At 41.1% G+C, this 22,985-nt stretch overlaps 1 protein-coding gene across 2 annotated transcripts in view; it reads right to left on the reverse strand.

Annotated features, from left to right (window-relative positions):
* The window catches only part of DST (dystonin), a 399,279-nt gene that overhangs the window by 354,042 nt on the left and 22,252 nt on the right, over positions 1 to 22,985 (reverse strand). The gene's annotated exons all lie outside the window — the stretch shown is intronic.

Genomic DNA, 22,985 nt, shown 5'->3' on the forward strand with positions numbered 1-22,985 from the left:
CTAAAGCACCTCCGTGCTTCAGGGCCCAGAGTCACTCCGCACTAAGAAGTGCTTCAACCCCATAAAGCTGGTCCAAGAAGAGGGGCAGCTGAGCACATTGCTTTACTGTGCGTACAGAAATCAGACTACATGTGAAGAAAGGTGTTTCCGCTTAGGCATGAAGCGGGCACAGGGGGTTGGACTGAGTCTGATTCCCGGGTACAGAGCCACTCTGCATTCTGGAGAGCAGACTTCTTCAAGGGGGAGGCGCGAACGCAAAGCATCATCATAAAATACTATAAAATGAAGCTCTAAAACTAAAGGGAGGCAAATCGGTAAAGTGAATGGGTTTTTGGGTCAGATGAGCCTACGTCCAAATGCTGATCTGTTAATTACAGTTACATACTTACTAAACATGTATGAGTCTAACTTTTCTCATCTAAGAAATGGATAGCAGTCTACTCACAGGGTTTTTAAGTTTTAGGTAAGGTGCTTTATGTAATATTCTAAGCACAGTATCTGGCAAATATTAGGTGCTCAATAAAACGTTAATTTTCCTTCCCTTCTAGAGTAAAGTGGGTATAAGGACAACTTGTTAGCCATGGAAACAAGTTCAACGGAGCTGTAAAATGCATTTGGGAATGTGCCAAAAGATTTTGGAAAATATCAAAGAATTACATAAAGTAGTCTCTGTCCTATGTAGCTACAGTTTACTCAAAAGCAGAAAAAGAAGTCTCACACAGAGTTCACGAACACACCAGAATGTGTACTCAAGGGTTAAAGTGGGCAGGTGAGGACTCTCAGGGCTAGCAGATCTTGGAGAAGGAATCCATACATGAAGCTGAGAATAGTCTATGTTTGGTTCAGTTGAGTGGGAGGCATTTGAAGAATGAATAGAATTTATATCCCAGGCCAGGAAAACAACATAATGAATAAGTAAAATGATGGGTGGATGGACAGGATATTTATGTAGCAATAAGAAACATTATTTGATGATGTGCCAGGATGCTAGTACAAGCTACCACACATGAAGTAAGGTGGGAAAGTAGAGGGGATGACGCATTAATGCTCCAAGGAGGGCTTCTCTGAGGCGGTGGGTCTTCTGAATGTTAGAAGACATATAAAAACTTAAAGATTGCAGTAAAGGCATAAAAAATGGAGAGTAAGAATTTCAGGGGGACAAGCAGTGTGACAAAAGGCCTGAGCACGATTCTGTGGGATACTGGTTCTGATGGGTACAAGGGATTCTCACTGAGGAACATGGGAGAAGGGCTGGAGTCTGATTATGGAGACCCTGACTACCAGGCCGAAGGACATGAAGGAGACTAAAGTAGAGGCTGGCCCACAGTCAAAGGCAGCACTGAGGTCAACAAAAATAAATAAAAGGGAAATGCAAATGGATCTGGCCATAGTTTGGGTGCTTCCTTCTCAGCCCCAAACACATATCCTGTTCCCACCCTTGCCCTGTGTGCAAGCTCAGCTGGATCCCCTTCAACCCAAAATAGTCCCAGAAGATCCCCACAGCTCTCACGAGCTACTCTAGCAGCTGCCAGTGAAGAAAACTGAGCAGAGATTAGGGCCAATTCCTAAACTGTTTTAGAACAGAGTTAGGACCAAATGCATAAGAACAAACAACTGCATGGGCTGCTTTGAAATATGTTGCTTCCTGTTCTCCCTCTCTCTCTCCCTCCCTCTCTCTCCCTCTTTTTCTCTCTCTCCCCTCTCTCCTTCCTTCTGAATTAGATTCACTAGGGGTAAGGCCAAGAATCTGATTTTTTGACAAGCTCCTCTTCAGCACGTTGAAGACAGAACCTCTAGGAGCCGAAGTTTATTCTAACCACTAGGTGGCACTAACGGTCCCAACTCTCGCACTTGCTAGTTCAGAAAGTGTGCGCTGGTGGAACAAAGTATTTGATAATATACTAGCTCCCGTCATAGTGGCGTGTGAGTTGAGTGTGAGTCTTTGGTACGAATGGACAGGAAATCAAATTTTGCTTAACTTGTATTATTACCAATAGTCCTCAGTGGTCTACAAATTTTAGAAACACTTAGGGAAAAAATAACATAAAACTCCCATGAACTGACCAAAAAATTACAACAAATTGGTACAGCCATTCTGGAGAGCAATAAACCCAGTAAATCCACATTCCTGTATCTACTCTAGAGAAATTCTTCCAAGTATTTCTAGGAAGGTAATCAAGCATTACTTATAATAAAAATCAGAAACAGTTTAAATCAGTCTTTCCTAAATTTCAGTCATTTTCATTCCATATTCACTTTTTTTTCAAGATCTGAGCACCACCGTGTAGGCCTTTGTGATTTCCCTCATATCCAAATACACCTGTACTATTTTTAAATACTTTTTATAAGCATTGTCGTATATAATACTCAGACTTCAGTCAGACTATCTGGCTTCAAATATTGCCTGTCACTTCTTTGTTGTGTGATCTTGGATAGTTACCTAACCATTTCCTCAGCTGGAAAATGGGGTTCAAACTTGTACTTATTTCATAGTGATGCTGAGAAAAATAAATGAACTAATCTATGTACTTAGAAGAGCATCTGGCACGTAATGCTATATGAGTGTTGTCTGTGATTATTATATACATATGACTTGTGTGAAATAAAAGATATTCTTAAAGATGAAAGTGTGTTGTTAATCAGATGTAAAAAAGGAAATGAATCGGCAGGTGTGCCTTGCTGACAGGCACATGTGAGGTTCCGCCGAGCTATCAACCACCCCTGACCATTAGGAGGAATTCTTTGCTTCAAAGAGTCCCAGGCACTTACTCTCCAGTGAGTCAAACTATCTGGGCTTGAATGCCACCTCTCTTATCACTAGGAACACTATCTTAGCCAAGTTACTTCTCTGTGTCTCAGTTTCTTCATCTGTCAAATGCATATAATAATACCTCTCTTGCAGAGTTATGATGGCCTTTAAATGAGATAACCCACATTAGGTACTCAGAACTGTATATACGTTACAATAGCAGTCAGTAAATTATCACCAGTATTACTATTTCACTGCTGTTAAAGTGGCAATTCACTTGCCAGCAGTCCAGAGCTATGACTGCAAACAGATAAACAACGTGAAGTCATCAGTGGGCAGTCACCTTTTTTATTTCTCTAAACCACTGTTTAGAATTACAGTTTGTTTTATTACACTTCCTTGTCCTAATTCTGTACTATAAAAAAAATAAGCCACAACTTATAACAGAAGGAAATTTTATTTTAAAACAGTAGGTGGTGCTATAAGCTCTGACAGGTGTTAACCAGATTTGATGGCTTGAGTATAAAAATCCATTTCTCTCTTATTTGTTTGATCTTGCCTGGATACCCTTTAACCAATAAATGACAGACACTTGGAAATCTCTCAGTAGTGGACTTCTGCCATTTTTTAGGCCACCCCATTTTTAGCAGCACCTTGTGAGTTATAATTTTCAAGATGTGCAGTCTTGATACATAGCTAAGTCAGGGTACTCCACAGCCCACTCTAGGTCTTGCCTCTTAATAACCCGGTACAGTTCATGAATAGGCACATGGCCAAGGCTGAACCAAAGTTTCTGTTTGGATATCAAATATTACATGGAGGGATAGAAAGACTCAAAAAAATTTAAAGGACTTCATTAGTTCTAGTGGCTGCGCCAAAGACCTTCTAAACCTGCCTAGTTTTGTCTATTCTAACTGGACAGTCGGTCTTGACTGTGAGCTCAATCATATATTTGCTTTTGGCTTAAGTCAAATTCTGTTGCCTACAAACATAAAACCTTGGAGCATACTGTTTTTGTTATGCTTTAAGATGGTTAGCTACTTTTTTCCTGAGGCTGATTACTCAAACTTAGCTAGGCTGTTTGGCTGTGTAGACTGGCATATAAAAGGGGGAGATATTAATAGCAATAATTTATTAAGCACCATTCAGGTGTTAAGCTTAGCAGACCTGCCTACTTCTGTCTGTTCTAACGCACTCAGAGCTAATCTTCTGTATATATTCACAGACCTGGGCACCAAGGAAGTGCTCAGGAATATATGTTAACTGACGAAAACAAGAAAAAGTCTATAAACAAAAATAAGTGAGACATAAATTGAAAAAGTTAATACTTTCATGAGATCAAACTACCATCCAGTTTACTGATGAAGCATCGGAATAGATGGAAACTTCAGGTATTGAATCATTGAGCACTTACATATGGTTGCTTTTGTGTTACTGTTATGCCAGAAAAACTTAGGGTTATAATAAGATACAAATTGATCATATACAAATATTGTGAAGCTTTAAAAGCTGATATTTATAAAGTACATAATAACTCTATAAAAACTATGATTCTCCACATCTAAGACTAGAAATAAGTTCTTAGACTAGAAATAGCAGAAGTTCTTGGATCTATGAGTAAAATTCAAGGCAGATATGGGGGAGGCAGTCAATGAACTTGGATGGCGAAAAATTATGTCTTCATTTTCACTAACCACTAATTTAGCATTATTACTCAGTTTTGAATGTAGGCCATAAACCTGGTATTATTAGCAGTGCCTATGATTTTGCCACCACAAGAAATCACAAATATTTAAATATTATAGCGGCTGCAGAAATTCTGAAACATACTCAGTGTTCCTTCAAAATCACAGTGGTTAGTAAATCTGCCACTAGACCTTGTTATTTAATACATTAATAAAGGAGTACATATATTGCTCGGTCAAAATGTTTTTAATAATTCATCACTACATTTCAATATAATTGGCTTTCTTTATAATCGTTTATTATTTTATACATTTTAAAACATTCTAAGAATGAGTCTGTGAGTTTCACCAGATTGTCAAAGGGGCTTATGGCATAAAATAGGTCCAGAATATGGAAAAATTTCAGCAATTTCCATAAAGAGTTTATGACAAAAGACTGCTAGTTGTTCACTAAAATCCATATTTGCCTTTTTTTTTCCTTGGACACAAGCTCGACTACATTTCCCAGCCTCTCTTGCAGGGCCATGTGACTGCGTTCTAGCCAATGGAACGTGGACATAAATAACTGTGCCATTTCTGGACCTAGCCCATACACACTCTCCACAGCCTCTTCTTCATGCTCCTTCCTCTCTTTTGGCTAGGATGACCTTGAAATTAACCTTGAAAGTCACATATTAAAGATGGCAGTGCCTTCAACAGTCTGAGTCCCTAAATAACTTCATGGAAGATGCCATTCTGCCAACCTGTTCACCTACCTGTACCTTTAAATGAGCAACAAATACATTTCCACTTTGTTAAACACTGAAGTGTATATTTGCTTCTGGAGTTTGCACTACTCTAATCAGTGGTTCTCAAACTTTATCAAGCATCAGAGCCACCAGCAAGACTGATGAAAACAAGATTGCTGAGGCCTGCCCTTGGAGCTTCCAACTGAGTGAGTCTGGGGAGGGGCTGAGAATTCGTATTTCTAAGGGGTCCTCACGTGCCGCTGAAGCTGCCGTCCCATGACTGCGTGTGAGAATCCCTGCTCTGGTACCACTTCCTGCCCTTTCCTTGTGGCTAGTGAGTAATCTGGGTCATAATAACACTGCTCCCCGTTGTGCTGTGTGCAGCAGGACCCGCAAGATTAAAGGCACTTTGTCCTTTGTGGTTTTAATAATCCTGCATTAAAAGAATGGCCATCGAAGACACTCTGTCAGCTGGATAAGAACATAATGTATCTAGAACAACCTTTCTGTTTTCAGAGAAAATGTGTTCCCTGACATAAGGAATAATGGGGCAAAATGTTACTTCTAAAGTCTTATTTTCTAATTATTAATCATTCTTTGGTAAAGATCATTGGTTCCAGGAGGTCTGATGACAGCAAAAAGTGCATTTTTAATCTTTGCAAAGCCTGAGGAAGTGTACACTTACTTTAGACAAGGTTTCAGAGGTTTCTAATGTAGTGTTTCTTTTATACTGACTGATATTATATAAACTGGTTATTAGTTTCTGCTGATCAGAAAATCTGACTGGCAGACAGCCTTGATGTTTTTTTCAAATTGCAAATGAATTACAACTTAAACACAGTTTTGTAAATAGAAATCTTTTCAATCTCCTACTGATGTCAATCGTAGCCTCTTGGACATATGCCCCTCACCCCCCACACCCACCCTCCAGTCCCTGCTACCTGGGGGATGTCTTTTGTACAATAACACCCACCACCACCACCACATCCAGGTCGTGGTTACTGGGTCTTGCTACTTGGTCAGAGTCGCTTCCTTGGGAGTTTGATAGCAAAATACCAAGAGCCTGGGTCACTTAGCACAGAAGTTGAAACTAAAAAAGAAATCATATGTATATGCAGAGCCTAGGATTCTTACTAAAACACAGATTCTGAATTTCTAACAAACTCCCAGGGGATCTCAATGCTGCTGGACTGAAGGCCAAACTCTGGGTAACAAAGATGTAGAGGCCTGATGAAGACCATGTGGCCCGTACAGACTGAGGGTAACAGAGTATAGAAACCATGGTGACCAGAGAAAAACAATTGACAGCAAAAGGCAAAGTAGCGGCTAGTGAAGTAAATCTGAGTCATGCCTTTGGTATTTCATTGCAGTGAGGAGGCCTTAACTCCACAACCAACTCTAAACTCCGGGAAGCCAGACCCTATCATGGGTCTTTTCCTTAAAGTCCATTAAATTACATATATATCCTTACAACATGCCCTAAAACACAGTAGGTCTCTGGTTGTTCACCCAAATAAGCTTAAGACACAAAATATGGCCTCCACAGTAGGAATGGTGAAAAGAATAAAAGGAGACTTTAGGGTTGAAATTACTTGAGATATAGCATCTTCTCCTTTGAGGAACTTAAAGTGCTTTTTAATGATAACTGTTAGATTAACCTAAGCAAGGATCATAGGGTACACTCAGAAAACTAACTATATTCTCTCTCCTGCCTGTCCCTCAAACCCATGATGAGGAGTTAGTTTTCTCCTAACCCTACATAAAATTTGGGGTAGATCTTATAATTTTTCTGGTCTTTCTCAGATAATTAAAAAGTCTTCTATAGCCACCTCTAGTCACGAAAACACTGCCATTCCAATGAGATCATATCACTCCTCCTGGCTTCCTCTTGGACAGGGTTTAACGTGAATCTAGGTTCTTTCTCCCAAGAGATCCATAAGAAATATTCATGCATCCTTCACCCCAACACATTCTGGGAGAGCGAGCTGTTCCCAATGCAGCCACCTCTGCTGGCCCAACCACTAGAGCAGCCAATCAGATACTGTCTCTGGTCCTGTGGAATTGTCGCATGTGGTCTGGTCCCAGCCTTGGCACACACACTCTGAGGACAGAAGTCAAGCTTTCCTAGTGATCTCCTTAAAGTTGCTCTCACTAAGGTTTAAGAGGGCTTGGGGTGAGACTCCATGCACTGCTAGGAAATTTTCCAGTCTCTAATCCTGAGCTATCCAATAGGGTAGCCACTAGCCACATGTGGCTATTTGCATTTAAATGTTAATGAATCAAAATTAAACTAAAAATTAGTTCTTCAGGCCTATTAGCCACATTCCAAGTGCTCGATACCACATGTGACTAGTGGGTACTGTACTGCATGATGCAGATAAAACATTTTCATTATCACAGAAAGTTCTATTGAACTGCATTGCTCTAACCTCTCATAATCGGATCCTCAGCCTTTATCTGTATAGCATAAAATTGGTGATGGGTGACTATAAATGTCAGGGTAGGCTAACTGCTGTAGCAAACAACAACAAAATCTCGGGATCTGTACCCAAAGAGGTTTGTTTTTCTCACGGTGCAGTCACACATGGATCAGCAAGGGAATAAGTGCTCTGTTCCATACAGTCATTTAGGGCACCAGGCACCTTCCATCTTGTGGCTCATGAGGTCCTCAGTGTCCTCTCCACTCTGTTAGCTTATGGGGAAAAAGCCAGGAGTGTGTGGACGGTTTCAATGGGCCAGTCTTGCAAACAACACACATCACTTTTCCTTGCATTTCAGCAACTAGAGCTCAGTTACATGGCCATCACCTAACTGCAAGAGAAGCCAAGAAACACAGGTAGACCATGTGTCCAGAAGATGAGAACACAGATATTGGTGGACAACAGCAGACAGAGCCACAGAGCTAGAGGCAAAACCAATCTTATAGCTACTTCCTTTGCTAGTCCTGTGTAGGAGTCTAGCTCTTCTCTCTAGCAATGTGCTCCTGGTCAACTACAATACTTGGGGCCTCAGACAAAATTTAGACTAAAAGAGCTCCATTTACACATCTGATTACATAGCCAAACATAATTTGAGCGCTGTTTACCTAATACTTTTCATCACTGTTCAGCTAGGTAACTATATCCAACTCTCTCTAACTCTTTACAGTTGCATAAGTAATAATAATTTCTAGTTATCAAGCACTTCCTATGTGCCAAACATTGTGCAGGCACCATCTCATTATTTCTTGTGGTATTTCTCGGCAGTAAATACTATTTTAATGTCTATTTTACAGATAAAAAGTGGACACTTAGAAGTCTGCCTAAGACTTAGCATCTGCCCTGGAATTGAAACTCCAACAACCTGACCTGTGCTCTCCATCAGAGGTCAGCAAACTATGGCCTTCAGGCCTAATTTGATGCACTATCTATTTTACAAAGTTTTATTGCAAATACAGCCATGACTACTCATGTACGTATTGTCTGCGGTTATTTCTGTTACAAAAGCAGGGTTGAGTCATTGCAAGATAGCTCATATGGCCTGCAAAGTCAAACATCTTTAATAGGTGGCCATTTACAAAAAATTTTGCCAACCTCTGCTCTCCAGTATCCCGTACGGCCCTGAGCACTCTGCTGTCTATCACAAACTGAAAGGTAATTTTGACTCGATGTTCTGGTCTCCTAATCTGTACTCTCCATCAACTACCTGGTTTGTGAAATAGAAGGTGAGTTTCATTTCACTCTGGCAGCCATGTCTACTCCATCTGTTTGTGGTTTCACAGGCAAATTAAACAACATTTGTTATGCTGTTTCATCAAACTCGTAGATATTACTACTTAAGGACACACTTGCATTATTTTTCTAATAATGATTATGCCTATTCCCTGATGATTTTTTATATTTGGACTGTCGTTACCAAACAAAAGCTTGCACAAATTTATCTATCAACTCTACTGTTTTGGGGATACCAGTTTTCATGCAGTCACCCTTACAGCCTCCTGCTTTGGTTTTTAGAGATAAAGCCATCAGCAGAGTGACAGTGAATAGAGAATTTTATAGGGAGTACCTGTCTGATAAGGCAGGCTTATTCTGTTGAAACTGGCCTACATTCTATATTGTCTTGGATAAAATTTATTAGCATCATGTTTTGTACCAAAATGAACCATAAAAAGGAAATAAATATGCTTCGCTCTTAAGAGATTCTCAGAATATGGAGCCCACATTGCATTTGTATTAAAATCAAGTTAAAAGTAGCCTAGAGCCCGGCCGGGAGTGGTCAGTGGTTGAGCGTCGATCTAGGATCCAGGAAATCGTGGTTCGATTCCCAGTCAGGGCACATGCCCAGGTTGTAGGCTTGATCCCCGGTTGGGGGCGTGCAGGAGGCAGCCGATCCATGACTCTCTCATCACTGATGTTTCTATCTCTCTCTCCCTTCCTCTCTCTGAAATCAATAAAGATTTTTTTTTTAAATAATTTTAAAAAATAAAATAAATTTTTAAAAAAGTACTATTCACAAAGCTATACCAAAAACATGTTAATGGCTATTGTAGGGCACCACTCACATCTCACCTTGGTGAGGCTGGCACTCGTTTCCCCAGCCGCTAGGACTGGTGGCAATTCCTGTCTTTTTGCCGAACACCCACTTCCCCAGGGCCAGTGTTGGTGCCTCAGAAGCAACTCCTCAGAGCCTCAGCTCCAAAACTTCAGTGGCATCAGCTCGAAGCCTTTGCTGCACTTGCATCACAATTCAACTTCTCCCTGTGCCCAGTCCTGCATCCCTCACTCCCTTTAAGTGCTATTCCAAGGTCACTCCCCTCAATCAATCTCCTGCACATGATCTCCCTTTCAAAGTCTATTTCCCTGGGCAGCTGACCTGCAAAAAACACTAAGTCTGACTTCCTAAAGAGTGCCATCAATAACTTCTAAGCCATATTTAACATTCAATGACAGGAAAGAATCTGCAATAACGAGTTTCTACAAGACAGTAAATCCATCAGGATAAAAAATGAGAGTAACAGCAAGATACCGGGCAGCATATACATCAAAAACAGGGAGCAATGGGCTGCAGAAGCAGCAGCCACCTGGAGAAGTGAACTGGAGAGCTGACAGTTGTAGAGGGAAGCTGAAGCTCTTCTCAGAGCTAAGGAGGGCGAGCGAGCAAGGCAGCCCGGGAACCAGGAGCAGCAAGCTGCTCTCACCCAGCGGGAGCTCAGCCCCTCTCCGCAACCAGGCACCCAGCCCGGGGCCCAGGCACTCATGCACAGTGACAGGCTCTATAAATAGCAGAGCAGCCAGCAAATCATAACCTAGCCTTCATAATTACAGACTGAGGGGGCTTGTAGACGATTCTGCAAATGTGAGTACAATCAGTTTGCATGCAGCCCTTATAGGTGAGCTACCCACTCACAGACAGTATCACTAGCGACCAGGTCTACAGATAAAAAGTCACAGTTTAAAATATAAATATGTCAGAGATAGTGTCCTTATCAAGATAAGAAGCTAGGAAATATAAAATAAGGAAACATGTTTTCTGGGAGGTTCACCACTTCCCAGTTGTAAATACTGAGAAGCCAAATAGCACCCAAACAGTAAGATTTCTGAAGTGGTCAATAGTCACACTAAGCAGAGGCCATTAGTCATACTAAGCAAAGGCCACAGAGACCAGTCATAAGAAAGAAGGCAGCATGGGGGTGGGGGAGCGGGGAGAGGAGGGGACAAGGGAAAAAGAGTCACAGAAAGTCCGCAGGGAGGAAAGGCCGGGAGATGGGTGAGGCTGTGTAGTCCACTGAGCGTGCGGGAGAAAACTCGAGGGTGGGAGCAAGACGGGACAGAGAAGAGAGAAAACGAGAAAAATAGCAAAGGGGAACAAAATCAAGAAAAATAGCAAAGAGGAACAAAATAGCTTGCCCTAATTCGCAACAAGTCATACATAGCAAAGTTCTAAAGCATGGTCACTAAGTCTTTTTCAAGGTCATCCTTAAGTGCCTTTTAGAACCCATTATAAAATCGGAGTCATTAAGAGACCGGTCAATTTATCAGAAACATCTCAAGACTTGGGAGAGAGCAATGGATTGAGACCAAGAGGTAAAAATAAAGGCTGAAACACAAATGCAAACCGAACTGTTATCACTGGACACGAAGGAAGAACAGTGGTTAAACTAACCTTACAACTACTGCTATAGCAATAGAATCCCAATAAACTAATTAATCTCAAGTAACTACTTAATCTTCAGGTCCAACTTAATTCCAATAAGCTACTATTTCTCTGAGAAATTTTTAAATTGAATCCAGCCCTATCATGACTCAAGCAGACTCAGCCATAAGGCAAACGGGGCCTCACCCATGCATGTGGCATGGAGGTGAGTGGGGTAAGCAGCAAGCCGGGCCTGCTAAGGGTCATGAGTCAGCACGGGCAAGAGACAATGAGTCAGCAAAGCCATCGGAGGCTCAAGCATCAGATACTCAAAACCAGGCAGGCAGGAACATTAGGGCACCAAGAGGTTAGTTCAGGCAGAGCAGGACCTGGGCAGCCGTAAGTGGTAGAGGCCCCAAGACCCCTGAGTGTCCTCCCTGCTGCTTACCTCCCCACCATTCTTGCACCCCCCCCCCCCCCCCCCCCCCCAGGATCGAGCAAGGAAAAGGTTCTTCGTTTGGCATCTGTTCTGATTGGTCAGGGCCCACCTTCTACTAGCTGTTAAATACTATTTTGATCACCACCCCTGCCAATGAATAAAGTGAACAAAAGCTGTTCAGGTTTGGGGGCTGGAGTGCAGGGCAGAATTTCAAGTCCCACAGGTGAGCGACAATTCTAAAACAGTTAAGTGAGATAGTCATTTAAGGAGCCTCCAGGCCAGGAGACTGAGATGAATGCTTGCCAAACTCACCATCAAGCCCCAGGCACAAGGTCTGTGAAGTAAGCCTACAAACACAATGGGCAGAGGCTTCCAGCACAAACTGCTCTGAGAGAAATGTCTCAGAACATGGACAGCCCCCACTGCGAGCACAGAGCAGGAAGGGCTGACCATTCCGGCTCAGTCTGGAGGCTGAACCTTTGCCCCTGAAGAGACTAATTGAATGTGTATTTGGTCTGTGTTCAAGTCTTAAATGCTTTTCTGGCAGCACATTCCCTCTCAAAATCTACTTACTCTGAAGACGTACTTATCAGCAAGAAGAAAAGAAGATGTTCTCATGACCTACAATCTTCTTGATAATTTATACTAAGTAAAGAGAAAGAGAGAAAGGAGCAGAGAGCTAACAGGACCAGGGTCCAAACAAAGACGGTAAATTAAGGGTTTGTGTGAAATATATGCAGCTAGTCCAGTTCGACATCTTTTTAAAAATATATATATTTTTTATTGATTTCAGAGAGAAGAAAGGAGACGGAAAGAGAAATAGAAACATCAATGAGAGAGAGTCATTGATCAGCTGCCTCCTGCACGCCCCCTACTGGGGATCGAGTCTGCAACCCGGGCATGTGCTCTGACAGGGAATCGAACCATGACCTTCTGGTTCATGGGTAGTTCGACATCTTTTATTGTGCATTTCTGCTCTTTGACATATATCACTTGGACATCAGCTAAATCTGCATTAGAAGTCACCTTGTACTCCCTATTTTTCCTAAGGTTTTGTTATTGAATAGTAGCTAAAAGCTTTAAAGATTTTGTTACCTCCTCTTGCAGTTATTTTGGCAAGACCTACGAACTTTTTAACCTAGATCATATGATCCTATTGACTTTTCCCAGTAGACTGACTTAAGTGGTGTTCATTTCAATGTGGCTTTTTTACAGCATTTATCACAGTTAGACTTATCTAAAATATATTTGTGGATATGAGGGCTTCTTTTTCCTTGGAGTCCTTCATTGTTCCTACTTATACATGGCACAAAGCAGATCCTCAATAGGTTTTGGTGTTTTCGTTTCTCTTTTTTAAAGATCTATTTGCCTAAAAATTGCAGAAAAGAACAAATTGGAAATTCAAATCCACCAAAAAGAATATACCACACTCACTCTTTTAAAACTATATAAATAAATTAATGTTCCTGTTTGATACCTCCAAATACATCCCTCCAGAGCAATACTGTGAAGTTAGTAAATGTCATCATGATTTCTTCCTATGCTTATGCAGATATTTGTAGACAAAAATAGGATCTTGCCATACATGTTGTTTTATATTTTGCTCTTTTTATTTAACAATAACATGGATAACATTTCAGATACACATTCCTTTTAACAACTGAAATTCTCTAGCATATGAGTGTGCCATACTTTAGTTAACTATTCCCTTACTGATTAAAATGTGGGGTATTTTGCCCCGGCTGGAGTGGCTCAGTGGTTGAGTGTCGACCTATGAACCAGGAGGTCACAGTTTGATTTCAGGTCAGGGCACATGCCCCAGTTGCAGGCTCAGTCCCCAGTGGGGGACGTGCAGGAGGCAGCCGATCAATGAAGACTCTCTCATCATTGATGTTTCTATCTCTCTCTCCCTCTCCCTTCCGCTCTCTGAAATCAATAAAAAAACATTTTTTACAAGTGAGATGTTTCCATTTTTTTCTATTATAAACAGTGCAATTAATAAGATATACTGTATATGTATCTTTAATTTTTACTTAGACATGGACTTGCCAAGCAATAGAAAAATCACATTGTAAAACTACCACCAAATATGTCTTTTAAAATGTTGAACCAAATTACACTTCTAGCACACTGAAAGTGCCCATTTAATCCTATCCCCATCAACAATGAATAGTGTCTACCTTTTTTCCTTGTTGCTAGTCTCATGGGCAAAACACTAGCCTCAATCTGCATTTTTTATTAGTAAGGTTGAAAATTTTTAAGCTATTTTTTTTTCTTTGAACTGTCTTTTCACATCCTTTGGTCAGTTTCCTACAAGGCATATGTATTGCCATAATGATTTTGTGAAAACGTTTTTTATGTAATATAAATACAATTATTTGCTATATATGCAGCAAGTATTTTTACCTAGGTTGCAACCTGTCTCTTTATCTTGTTGTACAGAAGTTTACGATTCTTTTATTCAAAATTGCCAATCTTTTCCTTTATGACTTCTAATTTTGTTTCCTAGAAAGTTTCTCCCAACTGCAAGAATATAAAATGTCCTCCTATATTTTCTTCTATTGCTTAAGTCCTTTATATGTACATTTACGCTCCCTCAGGAATTAATTACATGTATATATTTAATCCATCTGAAAATTAATTTTTTTATTATAATGTGAGGTATGACAAATATTACTTTGTCCCAGGTGGGTAACATCATCTACTGAACTATCTATCCTGTCTCCAAAAAGTTTATTCACTTTTTACTTTTTGTGTTTGCTTTTAATTCTAGAAAATTTCAAAATATTAAAAAAAAGGTAAGAGTATAAAGAACTCTAAGTACACATCACCCAGCTTCAACAGCTACCAATCCATCTACATTGACTTAAAACACCAGTTTTATTATTTGCTAAACCTCTACATATAGTTGGCTATGTATCTATATTTTTATAAACAAAATTTATATATATACATTTTTATAAAAATAGAAATATAATTTTTATACTGCATTATAATGAGATGAAAAGCATAGAAAAATATGGCCAACTATTATAAAAAATAAATCCAGAAGTACAGGGATTTGAACAAGATAGAAATTCATTTTCCGTGTGGCTACTTCACAGTTGATAGGTGGCTGCGCTCAATGAGGTCATTCGAAGGCCCAGGATCCTACTCCATCAGGGCTCTGCCTTCCCCTGCCCACATAGTTGAAACTGGCTCACCACACCACACTTTCTTTCCAGGCTTGGGAAGAATGAAAGGGACCGTGGGAGGCAAGCAGCTAAGGGCTTGACCTAGAATGTGCATAGGCCATTTCCACTCGGCCATTTAAGTTTAAAGAAAAATCTAAAGCACAAATGCTTTCTTAAAAACAAACAAACAAGAAAACACACCTAATTTTATGAGATAGGAGAAGGGAGACCATGATGTTCCATATCATGCCAAACTTTGATTAAACTGGCTTACATTATATTTATGTCTGCTTTTTTAATAGGGATTAAGGATAACTGATTTCAGCACCTTAATGGTTGGCTAATAGTACTACTGGACTGGAAGGTCACAAAAACGATAGCGTCAAAATAGCCTTAAACAGGGAGAATATTACTTTCTCATTAAATCCTGTAGAGATGGCAGAGCCTACAGTCCCGAGTCAAAGTTCACCCAGCCCCTCTCAGGGGTGGCAGAAGAGCAGGACAGGAGAAAGGCACCCACCTTCCCGGGTTGTCTGAGGATGAGGGATTGGCGGGAGAGGAGAGTGCAAAGTCTAGGACAGGGAAGCAAGAAGACAAAACTCCTCTGCTTGGATGTAGAGACCAAGAAGAAACAGAAAAGTAACCGAAAAAAGAAGTCTAAAGGCATGGGCTGTGACCTGGCCCGTGACAGAGACCTTACCCTCCCCCTCACCCCACCCGAGTTTTGGAGCATTCGGCCAAACCCTGTACCCCTAGAGCCCTGCTGCCATCCAGACTGCATTTATTTCAAAGAAAAAAGGCAGCAGCGGTCTCCACAGTTACCCCTTGGAGAGGAGGAGGAGCTCCCTGGGCAGGACACAGCTTCCATCCTGCACCCACATGCCCCAGTCCCTCAAGCGAGACAGAAAGGAGCTCTGTGGGACAGAAACGAAGGCCCTCATGTCGGCTGACAGGTAAGAGTTAGCCTTCTTCTATCACAGCTGCTGGAACCAAACGGTCTTATCAAAAGCAGTAACGCTTCTGAAGTTAAGGTTATGAAATCAGCAAGTTTGCACTGTCGCTGTCAAACAAATTTCTCTCCTTTGGAAGCAAACTCTTTAAAAAGACTATTTTAACTATTGACGTGATTCAGTAGTAAGTATAGATATGTATGTAAATCTTCTCCAAAGCTGTCCCTCCACAATTCAGTGTGGCTGAAAATAGTTGGGCACATCGATAAGAAAAGGAGAACAGAAAAAATTCTGCCTGGAGGGTACAGAATAAAGAACCCGCTGAGATGTGCCCGGGCAGGTGACATCAGTGCAGCAGCAGAATCGGGGTGGCAATGTGTAGATGTTCCTGAAAATGCTGGTGGCCTAGGTGGGTCCAAAGAATTCGAAATCTTCCCTTTATCATCCAAACACAGATTGCCAATTAAAATTTTTTCCAGCAGCTCAGGATGGGAAAAAATTCAAGCTAAACATAATCCCATGCTCCACTTATATTTATACTTTCCAGATGGAGGCATCATGGAAAAGAGCTTTTACTTCCCTCAAACCCCTCATTTTAATCCTCTGCTTTCAGGTCATCTCATCGACCAACAGACCTATTTTTAGCATCTCTTATTACTCCCTTTGAATCCCTGTCTCTACTATCATCATTTCCTGGAGCAGGACAAAATTTCCTGACGCAGGAAGGGTAAACACGAATGTCCTGATACAAAAGGTGAATTATTATAAAGCGACCAGAGGATTTTAGACTTCCACAGCCTTGAAAACTGCCTTTCTGACTCATTCTGATACACACCTTCTGAGTAAGCAGATTTAGAAAGTGTGTTGCCAGGAAAGCCTCTGTAATAGAAACATAAATCAAATATAAATTAAATCCACTCTGAATGAAAACATTGTTTATTTTTATACAGTGCCACTGGATTTTTAAAACCCACCTTTTCGCATCTGGCACAGGGTACTGAAGTCCCTTCAGAGTCCATTTATGTATTTGCCATTCACCTTTCTTTTTTTCCACTTCTACTTGGCTTTCATTTATTCAATAATTCACCAATTGCCCAGCCGGGCGTGGCTCAGCAGTTGAGCGTCGACCTAGGATCCAGGCGATTGGGGTTCGATTCCTGGTCAGGGCACATGCCCGGGTTGTGGGCTCGATCAATGACTCTCTCATCATTGATGTTTCTATCTCTCTCTCTCCCTCTCCCTGAAATCAATAAAGATATATTTTTTTAAAAAATTCACCAATATTTTTTTAATCCTTACCCGAGGATATTTTTTTATCGATTCTAGAGAGAGAGGAAGGGTGAGGGAAAAATATCGAAGTGAGTGAGAGAGAAACATTGACTGGTTGCCTGCCACACACGCCCCAACCGGGAATCAAACCTGAAACCTTTTGGTGTCCTGGACGATGCTCCAACCACCTGAGCCACCTGGCTTGGGCTCACCAGATATTTTTTGAGGCCTCCTATGTGTGCAGCACTGTACTAAGCATGGAAAACAAGTGATCACGCACAGAACATACCCCTAGGAGCAACCAGTCCGGTGGGACACACAGACTAAAAATCAAGTATTGCAATGAAGGTAATATGAGATGAAGAAGTATGCTCAGGAGACATTACTGGACAACTGAGGAGGTGGTCAGTTCAGGGGGCAGGGAGTAAGGAGGGGTTCCACTGTGTGAGAGAAACCAGGGCCCAACTTCAAAAGCAAGTGAAGATTCAACAGAGTCAAGGGCCAGGAAAGACCTGCTGGGCAGAGAGAAGGGGATGGAAACAAATGATGAACTAGGAGACTAGCGATAAGTTTCTGAACTTGAATGAGGTACTACTTCATCTTTTCCTTTACTCCCTCCAAGATAGTTAGGTGGCGGCCTGATGTTTTGTTTTCTTTTTTTTTTTTTAAGAGGGCTGGAGACCCCCTAAGGTTCCTGAGTGGAAAGCTTATTAAACCTGTTTAACTGAGTCAATGGGAGGACACTCTCCTCACCTGGTACCCTTATGCCTCGCCTCAAACATCAGTATACTCGGAGAAATTTTAAAAGGCAAAGGGGATGCAAAACATAAAGTCCCAGGACCCAAGGCTCTGTCGTGACCATATGCATAATTCTACTATTAAAATGCAAATGTTTCTATGCAGGGTCATATCTCAAAACCTGTATCAGTTAGTGGTAGGCGACCTCAACAGGGACTGGTTTCAGAATAGGATGGAAAAGAGGAACAGGTAAGAAAGAGAATGGCTTAGAGACAATAATTGTAAGATTAGTATTGCCCAGTTTGGTTTGGACCAGCCCTGGTACCCATAAAAGCTTTCCTTAACTAGCCCAGCTAATGCACCATCTAATATCACTTTTTGTGTTAGTCATTTGGGATTCATTTAATGAAGTAGATCTCCCATTATATAATACCAAACCAGTCCTTGTCCCAGAGCACCTCACAAAGAAATGCCACCAAACCTTAATAAACAAGATAAAACAATAGCAGAAACCTGAAAAGGCAATGTTATATGCTATTTAAATTGTTCCAGAGCTTAGGGAAAAAAGGGGAAACATAAAAGTTTTATAAAGTAAATACAGCGTTGAAATAGAAACCTGACATAGACTACCCAAAAAGAGAAAACTTCAAACCAATTTCATGTACAAATATTAATGCCAAGATCCTAATGAAAATATCAGCAAGTAGAGTCAGCAGCCCATTAAAAGAATTCAACACGATGCAGGGGAATTTATTACAAAAATTCAAGAGGAGTCCAGTATTAGAAAATCCATTATTATATTTCATTGGTCTAAAGAGAAAAACCGCATAATCATCTCCATTGGCACAGAAAAAGCACTGGGGGGAGGGGGGTCAGAAAACAACCTTGAAAACATTCGATAAAATAGGAACAGATGAGTCATCAGACTGGGTCCTTTCAAGAAAGCAGAAAGAGCATCAGGTATTTATACAGAGGGGATTTCATAGAGGGAATTGGCAAAAAAAAAAAAAAAAAGCGTTGGAGGACTAGAACAGCAAAAAGAGGACAGTGAGGTAACCTAGAAATAATGAATGCAGGAAGCAGCTACCACCTAAAGAATTGGGGGGACAAAAGGGAAGATACTAGGTTGCAGGAATGTGGGAGCTCAAAGGAGAAGCCCCTCAAAGCTGGAGCTCAGACCTGTGAGAAGGGGACAGTGCTCAGGTGCTGTTAGTTCCTCAGGAGCCCAGAGGTGGGATGCACCTCTGAATTGGGGCCCAAACCTCTTGGGGCCTGGTTGCTGCTGGTACCTATGAGGAGGCTCTTTCTGGTATGCTAACAATAGAGCTGGAGGCTAAGGTGAAATCCCTCAATGGGGCACCTCTGACAGAACAGCAAGAGATGAGAAGTGCTTGTCCCTTCTCCCCTCTCCCATCTCCTGCCTCCCAGGTGCCCCATAGCGCCCCCCACTGACAGATCCCAACAAGCATCTGAGAAATGTAGCTGACTGACTCCCCAGCCCCAACGCCAGAAAGTATATATATATATGAGCAAGGTGAAGTTGAGAGACCCAGAGTAAATAACCAGTACAGATGGATACTTGTAAAGCATAATAAAATGTATTTATCTCAACCCCAAAGCCAGCTTCTGCTTAACAGGGAAACCCTAGAGACATTTCCAGTAAAGTCAGGAATAATAAGAGTATCTACTCTTACTACTGTTATTTAATATTTTGCTGGATGTCCTAGTCCATGCAAACAGACAAGTGAAATAAATTTAAAAGTTGGAAAGGAGATGGTAAGTTCGTATACCTGGAAAACCCAAGAAATTCTGTTGAAAAGTATTACAAACAGTAAAATAATCAAATTAGCACATTATAAGATTAAGATAATAAAACCAATAGTTTTCATGTACAGAAACTACAAACAGAAGATACAGTGGGGGGAAAAGACCTACTTTTAAATGCAACTGAAAAGATAAAATACTAGCAACAATTTTAGCAAGACATGTGGAAGAACTACATGAAAAAGGCTCTTCCACAAAAGAATTGAACTAACAGATAAAGCTTATCAGTTATTAGATAGGACAACTCAAACTCCTAAAGATTCAGTTCTCCTTTAACAAAATTCACATTTAAGATGATCTCATTAAAATTACTAATTTTTTTCTTAGAATTAAACAACCTGATTCTAATGTTCATATGAAAGAAGAAAAAAAAAAGTAGCCAAGCAACAAGTAGCCTCAATAATTAATACAGACCATTATGGGGGCCATATGATACTATTTATCAAAACTGAAATATATATAAGCCCTGGCAGGGTAGCTCAGTCGGTTAGAGCGTTGTCCAGATGCACCAAGGCTGTGGGTTCGATTCCTGGTCAGGGCACATACAAGAAGCAACCAATGAATGCATAAATAAGTGGAACCACAAATCAATGTCTCTCTCTCTCCCTCTTTCTCTCCCACCCCTCAAATAAATTTTAAAAATTAAAAAAAACAAAAACAAAGCTGAAATATATATATATCTGGGAGTTCACCCTAAAGATAACATTTGCACCATGTGAAATGACTAAGGTTTTACATTTAAGCATTGTTTATAATAATAAAAGATTAGAAAATTACCAAATGTCATTAACAGGGGGATGGTTAACTAAATTATATTCATGCATCCAATGGAATACTACGTAGTTATAAAAATAGAGCTCTCTTCAGAAAGCTCCCCAAGAAACACTAAGTGAATAAAAATGAGCTGTAAAACAGTTTATACAGTAGGATCATACAGCACTGTGAAATAAAAGAAAGAAAGAGAGAACTCTTCAAGGGTAGGGGCAGGTCTTATTCAACTTGATTTCATTCCATTTAAGCTTCTGGCCAAGAGAGCTCAATGGGCTGGGTTCACTCTTCCCGTGAGACCCAGCCCTTTGGAACTAATGGCCCAGAGTAAGCTGCCCTCCAGGCCCTGGTGGTTCCTGGATGGGTAAGGAAAACAGGTAAGGAAAGTGGTAATGGTTTTCAGGGCCTCTGGTCTCATCTCCTAGGTCTCAGTACATAGCCCCAGTGCCTATACCATACCCGGGTTTTACAGGGCTCTGATCTTAGGGTCTACTAACATAGTTGCAACAAAGGTGTTAGCTAGATTCCAGCTGCTAGGAGGATTTAAAGCAAGAGTTAATAACACTGAAGAGGAGGCAGCTTGAAGGAAAACCCAGGCATATCTCCCTTACCTTTAACAGGTGCCCCTGCCCCGTAAAATGTTTTTGTGAAAGCACAAAAGAAATGACATGTGCAGAAGTCCAATGAGAGACTTAGGTTTCAGGCCCAGAAACTAAACTGTAAGATAAGAAAATCCCACATTATAGCTCCTCTTTTGTATACAATCTTCTAGAACCAGTTCCAGAATTCTATCCATGACCTTGCTTTTGCTTTTTTTTCCTACGTAATAAAACACTATAGATGGGCTTAAATTCAGGGAGCATCCATTTCAGACTAAGAATAGGCTCTTTTGCCTCACCTGATGATTTTTTTTATATCTTTATCTATAGAGCATTAGCTGTATGAGACCTAATTTCCTTACGTTCATCCATTTATATTTTAAAAGACACAAAAAAGCAATGAAATATTCAATTAATTGCACAAACGCTGCTGAATGAAGACAGCAATGTTGCTGAAACTGGTTACAGGCAGGCAGCTCTCAAAATATCCCTTTGTCATGACAGAATGACATAATCCAAAATCCTGGCATGAAAACCTTTTTAGAGATGGCATTAATATACTATATGGAAGGGAAGGTTAGATATACGGTCAGAAATCTGACCAGGCAAGCAACTCCTTATATTGTGGCATTCAGATTTCAGACACTTCCTGCAGCCTCCCTGCCAGTCTTTCACAACCTGGAATGAATTAGGTTGAAGCGATTACCCTCTAATTATACCCAGCAGCAAGCTTCAGTATGGAAACGGCATCTGATTGGGGTGGAGGGTAGAAGTTTGGGGAAGAAAGGCAAAGGGTACTGTAGAAGCTGAGGGGCACTGCGGGGTAGGGCAAGCCGGGGCAGGAGCCTGAGGAAGGTGTGCGGGGAAGCCACAGACCAGGCAGGGGAGCAGAGGGCACCTAGAGGGGCAGAAGGTGGGGAGGGGGAGAAGGCAAAGAGCAGAACCAAACCTCAGCTACTTTGTGTTTTCTCAGATACACCCTCGTGACTCCAATGATTTTACCCGCTTAATCCCATTCATACGTTCATCAAATATTTACCAAACATCAAATATTCAGCCAACAGTGAGTAAGTACGCTTTCCATGCCTGATACCACTCAAGGCTACGGAGACGAGAAAAAACGACATAGCACCTGCCTTTGGAGGACAGATGTGTAAAGCCTCGCCTCTGGTGCCCTCATCCAGGCCCAGGGGGGGAATGCTTGGGAGAAATAAGGGAGGAACGTGAGATAAAGGGAAGAGAGAGTGGTGTTTAATTGTCATTTTGAAATATGAATAGGTATGTCACACACACACACACAGAGTAGAAGAATTCCAGCACAAAAACACAGAAGGGGACAGTGAATGTGCAGAAGCTGGGCCTTGTTGGAGTGATGTACGCAGAGACTGAGAAAAGGTGTACTAATCCTGTAGGCAATGAGAAGCTATTAAGCAAAAGGAGTGGAAGATCAGATCTGATCAGAGACCGCGAACCCTGCCAGCGGAATCATAAAGGTGAACTGGAAGCCAGAGCCGGGAGGCCGGGACACAGGCTAGTGTAAGCCAGTTCCTACATGGCCTCTGGCTTATGAGCTTTACATTTGTAACTATTACACGTTATTTCATTAGATGCTGCTCATCTTTCCAGCTCCTTCCCCTACCATTTATCCTTCAAACAGGTACATTCTTAAGAGTGAATGGAGGCGCTAATCAGACAGGATGTTAAAATAGTGGCATAAACTCTAATTCTCCCTGGCGAAGGCGATGGCAAAATCCATCGTTGGGGTTGTTAGCATAACACCTATTTTGGTCCAAGAAAAATGGTAACTCTGGCTTTTTCATTTAGTTTTTTCGTTGCGTTTTGTTTTGAAATCACTTTTTGGCGTGCTCTGAGTTTATAAATTCTAGCATGATGGCTGTAAATGCTTCAGCTCAAGAGGAAAACAGTTTACTGATTTGTGGATCATCAGCCCA

This window comes from Miniopterus natalensis, chromosome 5 (genome assembly GCF_054644295.1).
Source record: "Miniopterus natalensis isolate mMinNat1 chromosome 5, mMinNat1.hap1, whole genome shotgun sequence".
Lineage (NCBI taxonomy): Eukaryota > Metazoa > Chordata > Mammalia > Chiroptera > Miniopteridae > Miniopterus > Miniopterus natalensis.